Source organism: Pseudorca crassidens, chromosome 5, assembly GCF_039906515.1.
Source record: "Pseudorca crassidens isolate mPseCra1 chromosome 5, mPseCra1.hap1, whole genome shotgun sequence".
Classification (NCBI taxonomy): Eukaryota; Metazoa; Chordata; class Mammalia; order Artiodactyla; family Delphinidae; genus Pseudorca; species Pseudorca crassidens.
In genome coordinates, this window is record NC_090300.1 from 135,590,547 (window position 1) to 135,609,144 (window position 18,598).

The following is an 18,598-nucleotide window of genomic DNA, read 5'->3' on the forward strand; positions in this document are numbered from 1 at the left end:
CATCACATGCAGAAACAAAAATATCAGCAGCAGAAAATAATTTTTCTTCATGATCACCTATTTTTGAGTCTGAAGAAAACATTTTTTTTCAGAATCCCCTCCACAGACATCCCCTTGTATCACATCAGCCAGAATTATATCACATGACCTTGTCTGAGCCAATCACTGGCAAGGAGTACAGATCCTCCTTGGTTAGCTTAGACCAGTCATTATTCATTCCTTGTGGTTCATCCTTTTTTTTTTTATAAATTTTATTTTATTTTATTTATTATTTTTGGCTACATTGGGTCTTCCCTGCTGAGCCTGGGCTTTCTCTAGTTGTGAGCGGGAGCTACTCTTTGTTGCGGTGTGTGGGCTTCTCATTGCAGTGGCTTCTCATTGCGGAGCACAGGCTCTAGGCACGCGAGCTCAATAGTTGTGGCACATGGGCTCAGTAGTTGTGGCTCTTGGGCTCTAGAGTGCAGGCTCAGTAGTTGTGGCGCACAGGCTTAGTTGCTCCGCGACATGTGGGATCTTACTGGACCAGGGCTCAAACCTGTGTTCTCTGCATTGGCAGGCGGATTTTTAATCACTGCGCCACCAGGGAAGCCGTTTTGTGGTTCATTCTAAGGTTTGCTCTCCTAAAGCACATAAAGAGTGAAAATTGTGCAAAAGAGTGTTTGCTTAGCAACGGAGAAGGTGGGCAAGAAGTGGGGGGTGATTTGAGGTGGAGGTAGTAATGGGACTTCTAAAGCAAAAAAGAATATTCCTAAATATAAGGCATATAAACAAAAAGAAATTTATCTTTTTTGACTAAGGACATTGCTTACAAGAGGCATGTGATAGAATTCAACATTGGATCTTAGTCCCCAAGTAACTACCAGAGTCTCCCTGAGCCCTCCCTCTTATCTGTGCCTGCCTTGCAGTGGTCAAGGAGCACAGCCTCCACCCTCTATGTGGAGCACAGCCAGGAAATGGACTCAGGAGTTGGTGCTCTGCTGCTGTGCTACCACATGACTCTCTAGGGCTTAAATCAGCATACCCAGCAGGTCGTTTACATCAGACTCCAGCTATTCAGTCAAACTGTTACACCTGTCACTCCTAAGCAAGAGGAAGGTGGGGATGTCATAGGCTTGACTCCCTCTGCAAAACAAGTCTGTAGTTGATGGCTATAGTAGTGACATTGGTTGATGTTTCCAGTGAACATGGTAGATAATAGGGAACTAAAAGGAGGGGAGGGGAATATATATATCAATCAAAGGGCAAGAGAGTCAAGGACAGTGATACTCAAACATTAGTTAGTGTGCTTTATTACCATCTGCCTCAGAGGTTTGGCATGAGAAGCAAAATGGTTAGTAAGTATCCCAGGTGATTCCAGTACAAGTGGCCTTTTACATCATTCTTGAGGAGCATTGATCTGGAGGAAGAAACTATTCCTTTTCTTTATCCTTTGGTATAATATTGCCCCAATATCTTTTTGGATTAAGAACAAGGATCATTTCCCTCTTACCACATTCCCCCCTTACTAGGGCAACTTGTATGTTTGGATCCAGGCATTCACACAAGAAATGCAAAGGTGGGGGGAGTCCCACAAACACGAAGTCTTTGAAGCAGGCTTTGCCAGCTGCCACAGTAGCACAGAGGAGTGAAAAGAGCACTGGGGTTCTGGTCCCGCTTCTGCCACTAGGAGCCACCTTGGTCATATCACAGCTTCTCTAGGTCTCAGTTTTCTCGTCTATAAAATGGAAATAATAATACCTACCTTGTCTTACACACTGTTTGAAGACTGAGATATATATACATATGGAACTTGTAGTAAACTGGGTGATACAATAAAAACATATTCTTTTCCAGTGTTGATTTATAGAATTATTTTCCCATGATATTGAATCATTTTTTTTTACATATTTATTGGAGTATAATTGTTTTACAATGATGTGTTAGTTTCTGATTTATAACAAAGTGAATCAGTTATACATATACATATATTCCCATATCTCTTCCCTCTTGCGTCTCCCTCCCTATCCCTCCCATTCAGGTGGTCACAAAGCACAGAACTGATCTCCCTGTGCTATGCGATTGCTTCCAACTAGCTATCTTTTTTACGTTTGGTAGTGTATATATGTCCATGTCACTCTCTCACTTTGTCACAGCTTACCCTTCCCTCTCGCATATCCTCAAGTCCATTCTCTAGTAGGTCTGTGTCTTTATTCCCGTCTTACCCCTAGGTTCTTCAGGACATTTTTTTTTCTTAGATTCCATATATATGTGTTAGCATATGGTATTTGTCTTGCTCTTTCTGACTTACTTCACTCTGTATGACAGACGCTAGGTCCATCCACCTCATTACATATAACTCAATTTCATTTCGTTTTATGGATGAGTAATATTCCATTGTATATATGTGCCACATCTTCTTTATCGATTCATCCGATGATGGACACTTAGGTTGTTTCCATCTCCTGGCTATTGTAAATAGAGCTGCAATGAACATTTTGGTACATGACTCTTTTTAAATTATGATTTTCTCAGGGTATATGCCCAGTAGTGGGATTGCTGGGTCATATGGTAGTTCTATTTGTAGTTTTTTAAGGAACCTCCATACTGTTCTCCATAGTGGCTAAACCAATTCACATTCCCACCAGCAGTGCAACAGTGTTCCCTTTTCTCCACACCCTCTCCAGCATTTATTGTTTCTAGATTTTTTTGATGATGGCAATTCTGACCGGTGTGAGATGATATCTCATTGTAGTTTTGATTTGCATTTCTCTAATGATTAATGATGTTGAGCATTCTTTCATGTGTTTCTTCGCAATCTGTACATATTCTTTGGAGAAATGTCTATATAGGTCTTCTGCCCATTTTTGGATTCGACTGTTTGTTATTTGTTATTGAATTGCATGAGCTGCTTGTAAATTTTGGATATTAATCCTTCATCAGTTGCTTCATTTGCAAATATTTTGTCCCATTCTGAGGGTTGTCTTTTGGTCTTGTTTATGGTTTCCTTTGCTGTGCAAAAGCTTTGAAGTTTCATTAGGTCCCATTTGTTTATTTTTGTTTTTATTTCCATTTCTCTAGCAGGTGGGTCAAAAAGGATCTTGCTGTGATTTATGTCATAGAGCGTTCTGCCTATGTTTTCTTCTAAGAGTTTGATAGTTTCTGGCCTTACATTTAGGTCTTTAATCCATTTTGACCTTATTTTTGTGTATGGTGTTAGGAAGTGTTCTAATCTCATACTTTTACATGTACCTATCCACTTTTTCCAGCACCACTTATTGAAGAGGCTGTCCTTTCTCCACTGTACATTCCTGCCTCCTTTATCAAAGATAAGGTGACCATATGTGCGTGGATTTATCTCTGGGCTTTCTATCCTGTCCCATTGATCTATCTTTCTGTTTTTGTGCCAGTACCATACTGTCTTGATTACTGGAGCTTTGCAGTATAGTGTGAAGTCAGGGAGCCTGATTCCTCCAGCTCAATTTTTCGTTCTCAGGATTGCTTTGGCTATTTGGGGTCTTTTGTGTTTCCATACAAATTGTGAAATTTTTTGTTCTAGTTCTGTGAAAAATGCCAGTGGTAGTTTGATAGGGATTGCATTGAATCTGTAGATTGCTTTGAGTAGTATAGTCATTTTCACAATGTTACTTCTTCCAATCCAAGAACATGGTATATCTCTCCATCTATTTGTATCATACTTAATTTCTTTCATCAGTGTCTTATAATTTTCGGCATACAGATCTTTTGTCTCCTTAGGTAGGTTTATTCCTAGATATTTTATTCTTTTTGTTGCAATAGTAAAGGGGAGTGTTTTCTTGATTTCACTTTCAGATTTTTTCATCATTAGTGTATAGGAATGCCAGAGATTTCTGTGCATTAATTTTGTGTCCTGCTACTTTACTAAATTCATTGATTAGCTCTAGCAGTTTTCTGGTAACGTCTTTAGGATTCTCTATGTATAGTATCATGTCATCTGCAAACAGTGACAGCTTTACTTCTTCTTTTCTGATTTGGATTCCTTTTATTTCCTTTTCTTCTCTGATTGCTGTGGCTAAAACTTCCAACACTATGTTGAATAAGAGTGGTGAGAGTGGGCAACTTTGTCTTGTTCCTGATCTTAGTGGAAATGCTTTCAGTTTTTCACCATTGAGGATGATGTTGGCTATGGGCTTCTCATATGTGCCCTTTATTATGTTGACGAAAGTTTCCTCTATGCCTACTTTCTGCAGGGTTCCTCTCATAAATGGGTGTTGAATTTTGTCAAAAGCTTTCTCTGCATCTATTGTGATGATCATATGCTTTTTCTCCTTCAATTTGTTAGTATGGTTTATCACATTCATAGAATTGTGTATACTGAAGAATCCTTGCATTCCTGGAATAAACACCACTTGTTCATGGTGTATGATCCTTTTAATGTGCTGTTGGATTCTGTTTGCTAGTATTTTGTTGAGGATTTTTCATCTATGTTCATCAGTAATACTGGCCTGTAGTTTTCTTTCTTTGTGACATCCTTGACTGGTTTTGGTATCAAGGTGATGGTGGCCTCATAGAAGGAATTTGGGAGTGTTCCTCCCTCTCCTATATTTTGGAAGAGTTTGAGAAGGATAGGTGTTAGCTCTTTTCTAAATGTTTAATAGAATTCGCCTATGAAGCCATCTGGTCCTGGGATTTTGTTTGTTGGAAGATTTTTAATCCCAGTTTCAATTTCAGTGCTTGTATTTAGTCTGTTCATATTTTTTATTTCTTCCTGATTCAGTCTTGGCAGGTTGTGCATTCCTAAGAATTTGTCCATTTCTTCCAGGTGGTCCATTTTATTGGCATAGAGTTGCTTGTAGTAATCTCTCATGATCTCCTTTATTTCTGCAGTGTCAGTTGTTCTCCTTTTTCATTTCTAATTCTATTGATTTGAGTCTTCTCCCTTTTTTTCTTGATGAGTCTGGCTAATGGTTTATCTATTTTGTTTATCTTCTCAAAGAACCAACTTTTAGTTTTATTGATCTTTGCTATTGTTTCCTTCATTTCTTTTTCATTTATTTCTGATCTGACTTTTATGATTTCTTTCCTTCGGCTAACTTTGGGGGGTTTTTTTGTTCTTCTTTCTCTAATTGCTTTAGGTGCAAGGTTAGGTTGTTTATTCGAGATGTTTCCTGCTTCTTAAGGTGGGCTTGTATTGCTATAAACTTCCCTCTTAGAACTGCTTTTGCTGCATCCCATAGGTTTTGGGTCGTTGTGTCTCCATTGTCATTTGTTTCTAGGTATTTTTTGATTTCCTCTTTGATTTCATCAGTGATCACTTTGTTTTTAAGTCATGTATTGTTTAGCTTCCATGTGTTTGTATTTTTTACAGATCTTTTCCTGTAATTGATATCTAGTCTTATGGCGTTGTGGTCGGAAAAGATACTTGACACAACTTCAGTTTTCTTAAATTTACCAAGGCTTCATTTGTGACCCAAGATATAATCTATCTTGGAGAATGTTCCATGAGCACTTGAGAAAAATCTGTATTCTGTTGTTTTTCGATGGAGTGTCCTATAAATATCAATTAAGTCCATCTTGTTTAATGTATCATTTAAAGCTTGTGTTTCCTTATTTATTTTCATTTTGGATGATCTGTCCATTGGTGAAAGTGGGGTGTTAAATTCCCCTACTATGAATGTGTTACTGTCGATTTCCCCTTTTATGGCTGTTAGTATTTGCCTTATATATTGAGGTGCTCCTATGTTGGGTGCATAAATATTTACAATTGTTATACCTTCTTCTTGGATCGATCCCTTGATCATTGTGTAGTGTCCTTCCTTGTCTCTTCTAATGCTCTTTATTTTAAAGTCTATTTTGTCTGATATGAGAATCGCTACTCCAGCTTTCTTTTACTTTCCATTTGCATGAAATATCTTTTTCCATCCCCTCACTTTGAGTCTGTATGCATCTCTAGGTCTGAAGTGAGTCTCTTGTAGACAGCATATATATGGGTCTTGTTATTGTATACATTCAGGCAGTCTGTGTCTTTTGGTGGGAGCATTTAATCCATTTACATTTAAGGTATTTATCGATATGTATGTTCCTATTCCCATTTTCTTAATTGTTTTGGGTTTGTTATTGTAGGTCTTTTCCTTCTCCTGTGTTTCTTGCCTAGAGAAGTTCCTTTAGCATTTGTTGTAAAGCTGGTTTGGTGGTGCTGAACTCTCTCAGCTTTTGCTGTCTGTAAAAGTTTTAATTTCTTCATCAAATCTGAATGAGATCCTTGCTTGGTAGAATAATCTTGGTTGCAGGTATTCTCCTTCATCACTTTAAATATGTCCTGCCAGTCCCTTCTGGCTTGCAGAGTTTCTGCTGAAAGATCAGCTGTTAACCTTATGGGGATTCCCTTGTGTGTTATATGTTGTTTTTCCCTTGCTGATTTTAATGTTTTCTTTGTATTTAATTTTTGACAGTTTCATTAATATGTGTCTTAGCATGTTTCTCCTTGAATTTATCCTGTATGGGACTCTTCTGGGCTTCCTGGACTTGATTAACTATTTCCTTTCCCATATTAGGGAAATTTTCAACTATAATCTCTTCAAATATTTTCTCAGTCCCTTTCTTTTTCTCTTCTTCTGGAATCCCTATAATTCAAATGTTGGTGCGTTTAATGTTGTCCCAGAGGTCTCTGAGACTGTCCTCAGTTCTTTTCATTCTTTTTTCTTTATTCTGCTCTGCAGTAGTTATTTCCACTATCTTATCTTCAGGTCACTTATCCGTTCCTCTGTCTCAGTTATTCTGCTATTGATCCCTTCTAGAGTGTTTTAATATCATTTATTGTGTTGTTCATTGTTGTTTTTTTCCTCTTTAGTTCTTCCAGTTCCTTGTTAAATGTTTCTTGCACTTTCTCTATTCTATTTCCAAGATTTTGGATCATCTTTACTATCATTATTCTGAATTCTTTTTCAGGTAGACTGCCTATTTCATCTTCATTTTTTAGGTATGGTGGGTTTTTATCTTGCTCCTTCATCTGTTGTGTGTTTTTCTGTCTTCTCATTTTGCTTATCTTACTGTGTTTGGGGTTTCCTTTTTGCAGGCTGCAGGTTCATAGTTCCTGTTGTTTTTGGTATCTGTCCCCAGTGACTAAATTTGGTTCAGTGGGTTGTGTAGGCTTCCTGGTGGAGGGGACTAGTGCCTGTGTTCTCGTGGATGAGGCTGGATCTTGTCTTTCTTGTGGGCAGGTCCACGTCTGGTAGTGTGTTTTGAGGTGTCTGTGGGCTGATTATGATTTTAGGCAGTTTCTCTGCTAATGGGTGCAGTTGTGTTCCTGTCTTGCTAGTTGTTTGGCATAGGGTGTCCAGCACTGTAGCTTGCTGGTCGTTGAGTGAAGCTGGGTGCTGGTACTGATATGGAGATCTCTGGGAGATTTTTGCTGTTTGATATTATGTGGAGCTGGGAGGTCTCTTGTGGACCAGTGTCCTGAAGTTGGTTCTCCCACCTCAGAGGCACAGCACTGACTCCTGGCTGCAGCACCAAGAGCCTTTCATCACACAGCTCAGAATAAATGGGAGAAAAATTCAAAAGAAAGCAAGAAAGCAAGAAAGAAAGAAGGAAGGAAAGAAAGAAGGAAAGAATAAGAAAGAAAGAAAGAATATAAAGTACAATAAAATAAAGTAAGATAAAATAAAAGGTATTAAAATAAAAAAATAATTATTAAGAAAAAAAGTTTTTTTAAGTAAGAAAAAAAAAACGGACAGTTAGAACCCTATGACAGATGGTGAAAGCAAAGCTATATAGACAATATCTCACACAGAAGCATACACACACACAAAAAAAGTGGAAAAGGGGAAAAAATAATAAATCTTGCTCTCGAAGTCCACCTCCTTGATTTGGGATGATTCTTTGTTCAGGTATTCCACAGATGCAGGGCACATCAAGTTGATTGTGGAGATTTAATTTGCTGCTTCTGAGGCTTCTGGGAGAGATTTCCCTTTCTCTTCTCTGTTTGCACACCTCCCGGGGCTCAGCTTTGGATTTGGCCCCGCCTCTGCATGTAGGTCGCCGGAGGGCGTCTGTTCTTCGCTCTGAAAGGACGGGGTTAAAAGAGCAGCTGATTCAGGGGCTCTGGGTCACTCAGGCCGGGGGGAGGGAGGGGCATGATGTAGGGCGAGCCTGAGGTAGTAGAGGCTGGCGGGACTTTGCACCAGCCTGAGGCACACCGTGCGTTCTCCCGGGCAGTTGTCCCTGGATCCCGGGACTGTTGTCCCTGGATCCCGGGACCCTGGCAGTGGCAGGCTGCACAGGCTCCCGGGAGGGGAGGTGTGGATATGACCTGTGCTCGCACACAGGCTTCTTGGTGGCAGCGGCAGCAGCAGCTTTAGCATCTCATGCCCGTCTCTGGGGTCCGTGCTGTTAGCTGCGGCTCAGCGCGTCTCTGGAGCTCCTTGAAGCAGCGCTCTTAATCCCCTCTCCTCGAGTACCAGGAAACAAAGAGGGAAGAAAAAGTCTCTTGCCTCTTCGGCAGTTCCAGACTTTTCCCCAGACTCCCTCCCAGCTAGCCGTGGTGCACTAGCCCCCTGCAGGCTGTGTTTACGCTGCCAACCCCAGTCCTCTCCCTGTGATCCGACCGAAGCCCGAGCCTCAGCTCCCAGCCCTGCCCGCCCCAGCGGGTGAGCAGACCAGCCTCTCGGGCTGGTGAGTGCAGGTCAGCTCTGGTCCTCCGTGCGGGAATCTCTCCGCTTTTTCCTCCACACCCTTGTTGCTGCACTCTCCTCTGTGGCTCCAAAGCTTCCCCCTCCGCCACCTGCAGTCTTCGCCTGCGAAGGGGCTTCCTAATGTGTGGAAACCTTTCCTCCTCACAGCTCCCTCCCATTGGTGCTTGTCCCGTCCCTATTCTTTTGTCTCTGTTTATTCTTTTTTCTTTTGCCCTACCCAGGTACGTGGGGAGTTTCTTGCCATTTGGGAGGTCTGAGGTCTTCTGCTAGTGTTCAGTAGGTGTTCTGTAGGAGTTGTTCCACATGTAGATGTATTTCTGGTGTATCTGTGGGGAAGAAGGTGATCTCCGCGTCTTACTCTTCCGCCATCTTCCCAACCAAAAACTGAAGCATTTTCAAATTTTATATATTTGCTGTGTGCAACATCTTGAACTTGGTAATTTTACAAGGGCTGACCGTTCTGTTCCACTGGACTGCTATCCACATGGCATCAAGCAGGGCTTTATCTTCACTAACTCACTCATGGGCTATATGAGACCAAAAATTATGGCATTAACTGGCAATGTCTCCTCTGAAGTCTTTGGTTTGCACTTTGAAAGGCTTGAAAATGTGTTTTTAATCAGCGTGACCAAGGAAACACCAAAAACAAGAGCAATTTCCATATCTACCTTATTAACTCCCCCCCCCCGAACAAACACAAAAAATACTGCTAGTAATACTGTTTTAAGAGTTTCAAGATGACAGTCAACTGAGACATGAACAAAATTATTTCCATAAAGAATGAAGATTGAGGCATCAAGAACAATCATAGAAGAGGCAATAACTTTTTACTGAATCAAAAATTGACTCAATGAGAAATATATCACTTGCTCCAACTTATGAATAATCATTCTATTCTCTTTGACATACCAATACACTTAGTAAAATTGTTTTTTCTTCTTATTTGTGATTTGCACTACGGATTCCAACTGGGACAGAAATAAATGGGATACGTGTACCAGGACCTCCCCGTGATCCCAGGCCAACTCATGTAGTCCTGTCGATGAAGGCAATTATAATTCTAATGAATATGATTGATGCTCACTTACAAGGAAACTGAGTTCAGAAAAGATTTTTGCCTTTTTGTTTAAATGTACAGACCAACTGGCTCCCAAATGAGTCTCATACAAATGTCCCCCATCCTATTTTCAAAAGAAATAATAATAGTACCAGGAGCTATCAAATAAAAGCTCTTTCTCAGGCATGGAGTAATTTGAAGGAATTACAGTGTCCAAGGGCCACATACCTGTTTTTGCACAAAAACACAGGCAGGCACAATAAACCAATATGTAACATCTGTCCAGGCTAGAGGCAGCAGGATTTACTTATCAGACAATAATGTCCACAAATCCCAGCACTTCCCAGATCTTCATTTTTCTAGGCACAGAAACCTCAAGGACTAACTTTTATGACCTGGATTCCAGTAGACTGAATAATGGCCAAAGATATAGGTCTTAATTCCTAGAACGTATTAAAATTACCTTATAAGGAAAAAAGATCTTTGCAAAAGTGATTAAATTAAGGAATCTTGACGTGAGAAGATTATCCTGACTCGTCCAGGTGAGCCCTAAATGCAATCACAAGTGTCCTTTTTAAGAGGGAGGCAGAGGGAGATTTGATACACAGAAAAGAGATGTGAAGACAGCTGCAGAGACCGGAGTAATGCAGCTTAAGTGAAAGAATTCTGACAGCCACTAAATGCTGGAAGAGACAGATTCTCTCCTAGGGCCTCTGGAGGGAGCGAGCCCCAGCCGGCACCTTGATTTCAGACCAGTGAAACTAAAGTTGAACTTCCGGCCTCTAGGACTGTGAGAGAGTAAAATTCTGTTGCTTTAAAGCACGCAGTTTGTGGTGATATGTTACAGTGGCCACAGAAAACTAATATACGGACCCAAATCGTCTTTCTTTTCCTGCTTCTCTTTAAGGCCCCAGAAGCCAGCAAAAGTGAATTCCCTGTTCCTGTTTTACACCTCCATGCTACGTGTCCATGCTTTCTTGACTAGAACATCCCGCCTCATTTCTCTAAAATAAACCCTATTCAGTCCTCAAGGAATAATTCAAAGGTCACATTCTCCACATTTTGGACTTGAATTTCAATGTACCAATGAAAGGTTGTTGGCTTTTTTTTTTTTTCCTCATAATAAATAGATTCACCCAACAATCAGGAGCAAAGACAGTTTCTATGCTATTTCTTACAAAATCAGCTTTTACTTACATGCACACTATATCCACTATCTACCTCTGCCCAGTTCCTAAGAAATTTCCAGTTGGTCTGGTTCACTTCCACCATGGGCAGGAAGAGCCTGTCCTGTCAGAAGCCCATCCTCACACAAATTGACCAAGTCCTCTCCAGCCTCTGTTTCTTGCAGTCTGGGGAGGGTCTGAGCTGTTAGACAGTGACCCCCCCGTGATGGGTCATTCAGAGGTCCATGCTCTGGTGTGGCTTGGTGACAAGTCATGTTCACACCTCTTTCTGATATTGTGATGGATGGTCCTTCTTCCCCATCCACTTTGAGGACCTCCCATTCCTTCCACTCCACGTTGAGAAACACTTTCCATGCCTTCTCCCCTCTTCTTCCAACACTGGTCCTAATCTATAGTTGGGGAGAAAACACTCATGCCTCACACTGAGACCAGTAGCTTTTTTTTTATTCTATGTCTTGATTTTTTTAATACCATTTTTTAAATTAACCTTTCATTATATAAGCAAACCATGTACATGATAAGCAAGAAATTTAAACAGAATGGTATAAAATGAAACATAAAATTATCCTTTTCATCTCTCCCAACTTCTCCCTCTAAGAGAGTTGACAGTATTTCTTCAATCTTCCAAATATTTTCTATAACTATATTACCATGTATGGTATATACATTGTAAAGGGTTCTTCTTTCATATTTTATTTTATCTTTTATTATGAAATACAGCACATGAATAAGGAGTATAAGGAAATATGTATGTACAGTTTAAAGAATACTCATACCTATAAACTCACCAACCAGTCAAGAGAACATCAACATATACCTCAGGAGTTCCTATATATTCCTCCTAAATTACATTTGTCTTCCAGTCTCAAAGGTATCCTGATTTTTATGGAAAATATCTCTTTGGTAGTCATTAGATGTGTTCGTAATTATTCCAGCTCTCTCCTTCAGGCCACTTGGTAGAACTGTGCTTGCCTACACATTTAAAGTCGGTTTGGCCATGTCAAATTTTGGGCAAATGAAATGTGATCAGAAGTGACTGGATAGATGCTTTAAAAGTCAGTGTAAGCTGTGCCACATTCTCTTTTTCCATCTGTATCTGGCAATGTTCTGGATGATGGTTTTCCATCAGCCTGGATCCTCAAATGAAGACAGCAGCAATGTGAAAATAGAAATAAAACTGTTATTTCAAGCACTGAAGCGTGGGTTGTTGATGACCGACCACAGCAGGACACAGGTCTCCTGACCCAGTCCCTGTGCTTCTCACCATAGTTTTGTCACCATGATTACAACATGAAATAAAATATAGGGACTTCTCTAGTGGTCCAGTGGTTAAGACTTCACCTTCCAATGCAGGGGGTGTGGGTTCAATCCCCAGATCAGGGAGCTAAGATCTCACATGCTTCATGGCCAAAATACCACAACATAAATGAGAAGTAGTATTGTAACAAATTCAATAAAGACTTTAAATGTGGTCCACATCAAAAAAAAAAAAGTCTTAAAGAAATAAAAAAAAATTTTTAATAAAATATACTTGCAAATGGATGCCCGTGAGCTTAGTTGCTGTAGTCAGGAGAGGTTTGAAAATGGGAAAGAAGAAAGAGCTATGGAGGCCAGGGAGAAACTGGCAAGAAGTTTCAAATCAGGTTTCTCTTTTTTTTAAATTAACTTAGTTTTTATTGAAGTATAGTTGATTTACAATGTGTCAGTTTCAGGTGTACAGCAAAGTGATTCAGTTATACATACATATATATCTATTTTTTTCAGATTCATTTCCCTTATAGTTTATTACAAGACATTGAGTATAGTTCCCTGTGCTATACAGTAGGTCCTTGTTGGTTATCTATATTATATATAGTACTGTGTATATGTTAATCCCAAACTCCTAATTCTGACTGGAGAGTGATCTTTGCTTCTTTCTCAGGCTAAGGAGACTCTCAAATCCCTCTTATATCTCTGGCAGAAACCATCATAAGAAAGACACTTTCAGGGAGCTTTGAATTTAAAGGTCAATACAGAGTAATCTCTTTAGCATTTTAGCCTTATTAGAGCCAGGGAAATTTGGTTGAGAAAGTATTTGTAATGGAAGAAGAATATAGGAATAATGGTGAGGCTGATGACAATGTGGAAACAGTAATTTTCATTTATTGAGTTCTTATTAAATGCTGGACACTTAGCTCTTCACATTTCCTAGGATGATTCACTTAATCCTTCCAAGACATTCTTAGAGGCTCAGACCCCTAATCTCTTTACCTATAACTTCTCACTTAACCTCATTAGATCTTTGTTTTCCCATCTGAGAAATGGGAGAAAGTAATTTTTACTTCTAAAATTGTTGCAAGTATTGTGAGATGATGGACAGAAAGCTCTCGGCACAGTGTCTGTTATGCAGCGAGCATTTGATATAAGTGGTATTCCCTTTGTAACTTTTACAGGAAAATGTCCTTAGCCCTGTGTCCAAGGGCTTCCATGCCCTGCCCCACCCCATGTGCAGGTATGTTTGTCACCCTTCCTGGAATCCTTTGTCACACCAGGTGGCTTCCCCAGCTGTCCCCAGTTGTTACTGGTACAGTGTGTGTCTTTCCCTCTCGTCTCAGCCCCTTAGGCTCCAAAGTGACAGAGGACATTCCCTAGAAGAATCATGGGAGGTTTTGCTGACTCACTGAGATTTGTCACACCACGTGGATAGGAGATACCCTAATCTGTGCCTGAGGGAAGCCCCCAGCTTCTTTTATAAGTCCTGGTGTTCTAATATCTTCTCCAGCAGTCCCCCACTTTCCCTGCCCTCAATTCTTTGGTGACTAACATCACAAAGCAGAAGAAGGAACAGTTTCAGATGCATTTCTGTTTTAGTCAGTGTTGTCAAGAAAAGAAGACCAACAAGATATATCTTTTTGTTGTTGTTGTTGGAGTATAATTGCTTTACAATATTGTGTTAGTTTCTGCTGTACAACAAAGTGAATCAGCTATATGTACACATGTATCCCCTCCCTCTTGGATCTCTCTCCCACCCACTCCCATCCCACCCATCTAGGTCATCACAGAGTACTGAGCTGAGCTCCCTGTGCTATATAGCAGGTTCCCACTAGCTAGCTATTTTACACATGGTAGTGTATTTATGCCAAACCTAATCTCCCAATTCATCCTATCCTCTCCTTCTCCCGCTGGGTCCACATGTCTGTTCTCTACGTCTGCATTTCTATTCCTGTATCTTGAGGGAGAGAGAGAGAGAGAGAGGGAGAATATATGAATATACTCTGTCTCTCAATATATATGTAATATGTATATTTGTTTATTTATTTTAAGGAATTGGTTCACATGATTAGGGAGGGTGACAAGTCTCAAGATCTTCAGGGTGAGTCAGCAAGCTAGAGACCCAGGAGAACCAATGGTGTAGTTCTTGTCCATACGCCAGCAGGCTCAGGAACCCAGAAAAGCCACTTTGAGTCTAAAGGCAGGAAAAAACTAATGTCTCAGTTCAAATGCAGCCAGGCAGGAGGAGTTCTCTCTTACTTGGGGGAAGTCAGCCATTTTGTTCTATTCAGGCTTTCAGCTTGGATTGGATGAGACCCACCCACAGGAGGGAGGGCAACCTGCTTTACTCAATCTACCCATTAAAATATCATTCTCACCCCCAAAACCCTCACAGCAACACCCAGAATAATGTTTAACCACATATCTGACACCCTGTAGCCCAGTCAATCTGACACATAAAATTAACCATCACAATTTCTCTTCTTGTCTCTTTTGAAGCCCTCATCCTGCCAGCAAAACTTCATTTTGCTTAAAGGTCCCAAGTTATTTAAATTTCACCCATTAATGGGGGTGAGATTTTATCTAAGGATAGAGAGGGAGATGGGGTAAGGAAGGAATGGCAGAGTAATGAAAAGTAATTGTTATAACTAAAAGTAATTGTCATAATTTTGTTAAACCTAACTAATTGGCAAGAAGTAACAAGAAGGCCATCATGCAAATGCATGGCTATTGTATTCCACTAGAAGTAAGGAGATCAGAGCAGAGAATGGGTCCATTTCTACTAGTCAGTTCCTTGAAGGTCTGTTCATTATACTTCCTTATCAGTAACACCTGGTCTCCACTGCATCTCTATGATCTTAATTTGTTAATTTTTCTCAACCTACTCCAAACAGCCTCTATTCAAGGTGACCCCAACCTCTAATTTATGCTGCTTGCATCTCTGTCACCCCACTATTAGCATCCTTCAACGTACAGCTCAAATCCCATCTTCTCCTGGATGCTTCCTGTGACTCTTCCAGTCTTCATCATCTTCTCTTCACTCTGCTTTCTTTTCTTCTAGACTTTTCTGTACACTGACTGCTGTCCTTTGGGCAGTTAAATCTGTATGAACTCGTCCTATTTAGTGGCTGTTTTTCCCCATTGTCTCCTCATTGGCATAGCAGACAACCTCAAGATGAAGCTTTGTTTATTCTGTGTCTCCTTTAGCACCCACAGGAGTTCTGAGAATAAAGAGTTGCTCAGTCAGTACCTACCAATTTTATAAGTGACTCGAAAATCGAAGTCAGACCCCATCTCTTCTCTGGTGAAAACCCTAATGAATTTTCACCTTACTCACCGTAAAAGCCAAAGTCCTGCAGCAGTTGACAAGGGGCAGCTTGATCTACTCCCTTGTCCCCTCTGTCTCCCACAATTTCTCCCCTTGTTCACTGGAGTATCACCTAGAAAAACCTGTGACTCTCCCCTGCCAGGAAGATCCCTCAGGTGTTGGGGTTCCCACATACAGTAAGGGCAAATTTAAATAAAATAAGACGCTTAATTTCTCTGCTGAAAATAGGGGAGAGAGCTCATTTTTCTTAGAGCATTTAGTTTAGAAAACTTGTAATTTTCAAATTCTTTCTCTGCCTCTTTGAAACATATGTAAATCTTTTTAAAAGCTAAATAAGCCTCTTGTCAGCTTTATGACCCAGGAATGTCTTTCTTAAGTGCCCCATCTCTGAACTTCTGTGAGAGGGTGGGAGCCTAACTTTGGCTGGCACCTCACTCCGAAACTACCTCCTGTCATGAAGATGTGAGAAGTTGATTTTTTTCCTTTGAATAAAGCCAATTAGCTAACACAGATGACTAATGAACAGGTTCAGTTACCAGGTGAATCTAGGATGATCTATGTGGGACCAGTGGTGATGTCAGGAGGAGTAGAGGAGTAATTATTGTTTATCTTGAGACCGTGCATGGGATGGGTGGTATCTGCTTGGCTATATGAAATGGCTCTATAAAACGATGTCTTTCCATCTTTGCAATCTCTTCACAGATCACCAGTGATACATACACACCCCATTCTGGTTTAATGCTTATTCAATAGTAAAATTGTTTTATTTCTCTTCTACCTTTGTGGAGAGGTTTTCTGGGTTGGGAGAGATTTAGCTTTTAATTATATTTCTCCAACAGTACCTGGATATGTCCATATGTCCCCCATGCTATAGACTTCTACCTTGAGAAGGGGAAGATGAGGACTTGTGTCTTCAACGTTCCCCTCCACCCTTTCCTTTGATATTTCATTGCACCAAATAGTAGGTTTTCCTTATATTATATCCTCTTGCTCCTAGGCTGCACTAATCTCCACAGATCAGACTTAATGAAAGAAACTACATCCTCTGAGTCTATGAGTCTACCAAGCACTTTTTTTTTTTTTTTTTTTTTTTGCTATGGGGAACTCTTTAGTTTGGATTCTCACCAAAGCAGATGCTTAGACAAGGATTTGGGTGCAAGTAGTTTACTTGGGAGGGGCTGGGAACACTGGCAGAGGAGTGGGGGACTGAGAATGGGAAAGGGAGATGGCCAATAAAGGGTGAATTATTAAGACAGTTGTAGTGGGTGATGGGAGCTTAATCTCACATGGAAACTCGAGGAACTGTGTAAAACACACACATCAAAATGATATCACAGAGAGGCCAAGAAGTTGGGGCATTTCTTCACTCCCAAGAGTCAGTAATTAAAATCTGCTGGAAGATGGGGGTGGGGGGGCATTTTCAACTGGTCTCTCTTGTGAGCAAAGCTGCTTTCGGTGGTTCAACGAAAAGCTGGCAGTTATATCAATTCTAACTGTGGGAGGACTGCCCACAGTGGAGGTCTGGGCACTAAAGGCAGGGGATGGGCAGCCTCTGCAATAGGAACCCGAGGCAGCATGTGGAGTTGGCACCAGGATGCATGGGAGGACTTGGACCCCAGCCTCTGGGAGTATGGTGGGCACACAGCTTTCAGCTGTAACCCCTCTAGGACCGGCTCAGAGGTGGAGACACACCCAAGGTCATGCTCACATCCAGTGATTGATCAATATAGGAGTATAAAGGCCAGGCCACCTCAACCCTACTTGATACAATGCTAGAGGGTCAATCTAACTGCAGAGACTGCTCAACTCTGCTTCCTGCTGCTCCCACCCTCAGAGCCATCCCATGGACTCTTCTTAATAAACATTATAACCTTCAAACCTCTTTCCTGAGTCTGCATCCCAGACAGCTCAACCTACTTTAATGTGGAAGCAGGGATTCCCAAGAATGAAAGCACATTGACTCAATATCCTAAGATTATTATCCCTGCTAAGCAACTATAAAGAATTTACAAATCCCAGTTTCTCCAGAATAAGCCATAGCGGGTCTTCATAAGAGCAATTGTAACGGGGAAGAGCAAAATCCAACTCCATGTTGAATCTGTTTCTTTTACTTTAACCTTTGCTTTTCATTGCTTTTGTTATTATAATCATTAAAAGGATGCTGTCTATTGCTGTAAGCATACATAATGGCCTGCCTCAGAGAACACTGACCCTCTGCCCGAATGTTAAACTAAAGTGCCTTTGTTCAGCTCACAAGGAGGCGTTCTGCCCACCTGTGAACAGCTGCAGAAAAGAAGAAATTAACACACCCCATCCCTTGATGCTGGCCAAGCCAGGAGATATTTTGCAAGACTAATGGCCTTTTTTACTTTACTTCCTCACCTCCTCCACCTCTCTGTTCTGTAAAAGAAACTGGCATCCAGACCCCAATAAGATGGTACTCTGGGACCCTAGTCCACCATCTTCTTGGACACCCAGCTTTCCAAATAAAGTCACTATTCCTTGCCTCAACACTTCCTCTCCCAATTTATTGGCCTGTCATGCGGTGAGCAGAGCGAGCTTGGACTTGGTAGCACAATGATAATTTTTAATAAATGATTATCTCTATTTCCTCAGAGAAAATTCTCTTCCAGTTTGGGTTGTCTTCTTTGTGCCCAGCAAGCTTCTTGCATTGAGGTCTCTCTTTCTTGCTTCAAGGACCTCATTAAGGCAGTTCTAGTCAACCACTCAATCTTTATCAACTTATTTCTAAGGAAATATTTATTGCTCGGCAGTATCTGCCAAAAGCTTGCTGTCTCCTTAGGGAAGTGTTGGCCCCAGACTGCAGCTCTGGGTCTCACTAATTTCTGTTCTTCTTTTACCAGCTGCATTTGTTTTTCCTGCTGTGATTGGAGTTCTGTTTGCTGTGGAAATAAGAGGGGTGTTTGAATTCCTTTCAGGGGGAAAGAAATACTTCCTCCTTGGTGTCTAGGCTGAAGACACACCTCCCCACTGTAGAACATCAGGGCATGTTCTGTGTGACACTGTGAGTCAACCCCCTGGCAGAAGCAGCTCAGGGGTAATTTTTCAGGCATGATTCACACAAATTATTGAAATATACTAGTGTTAATAAATATGTTTTAGAATA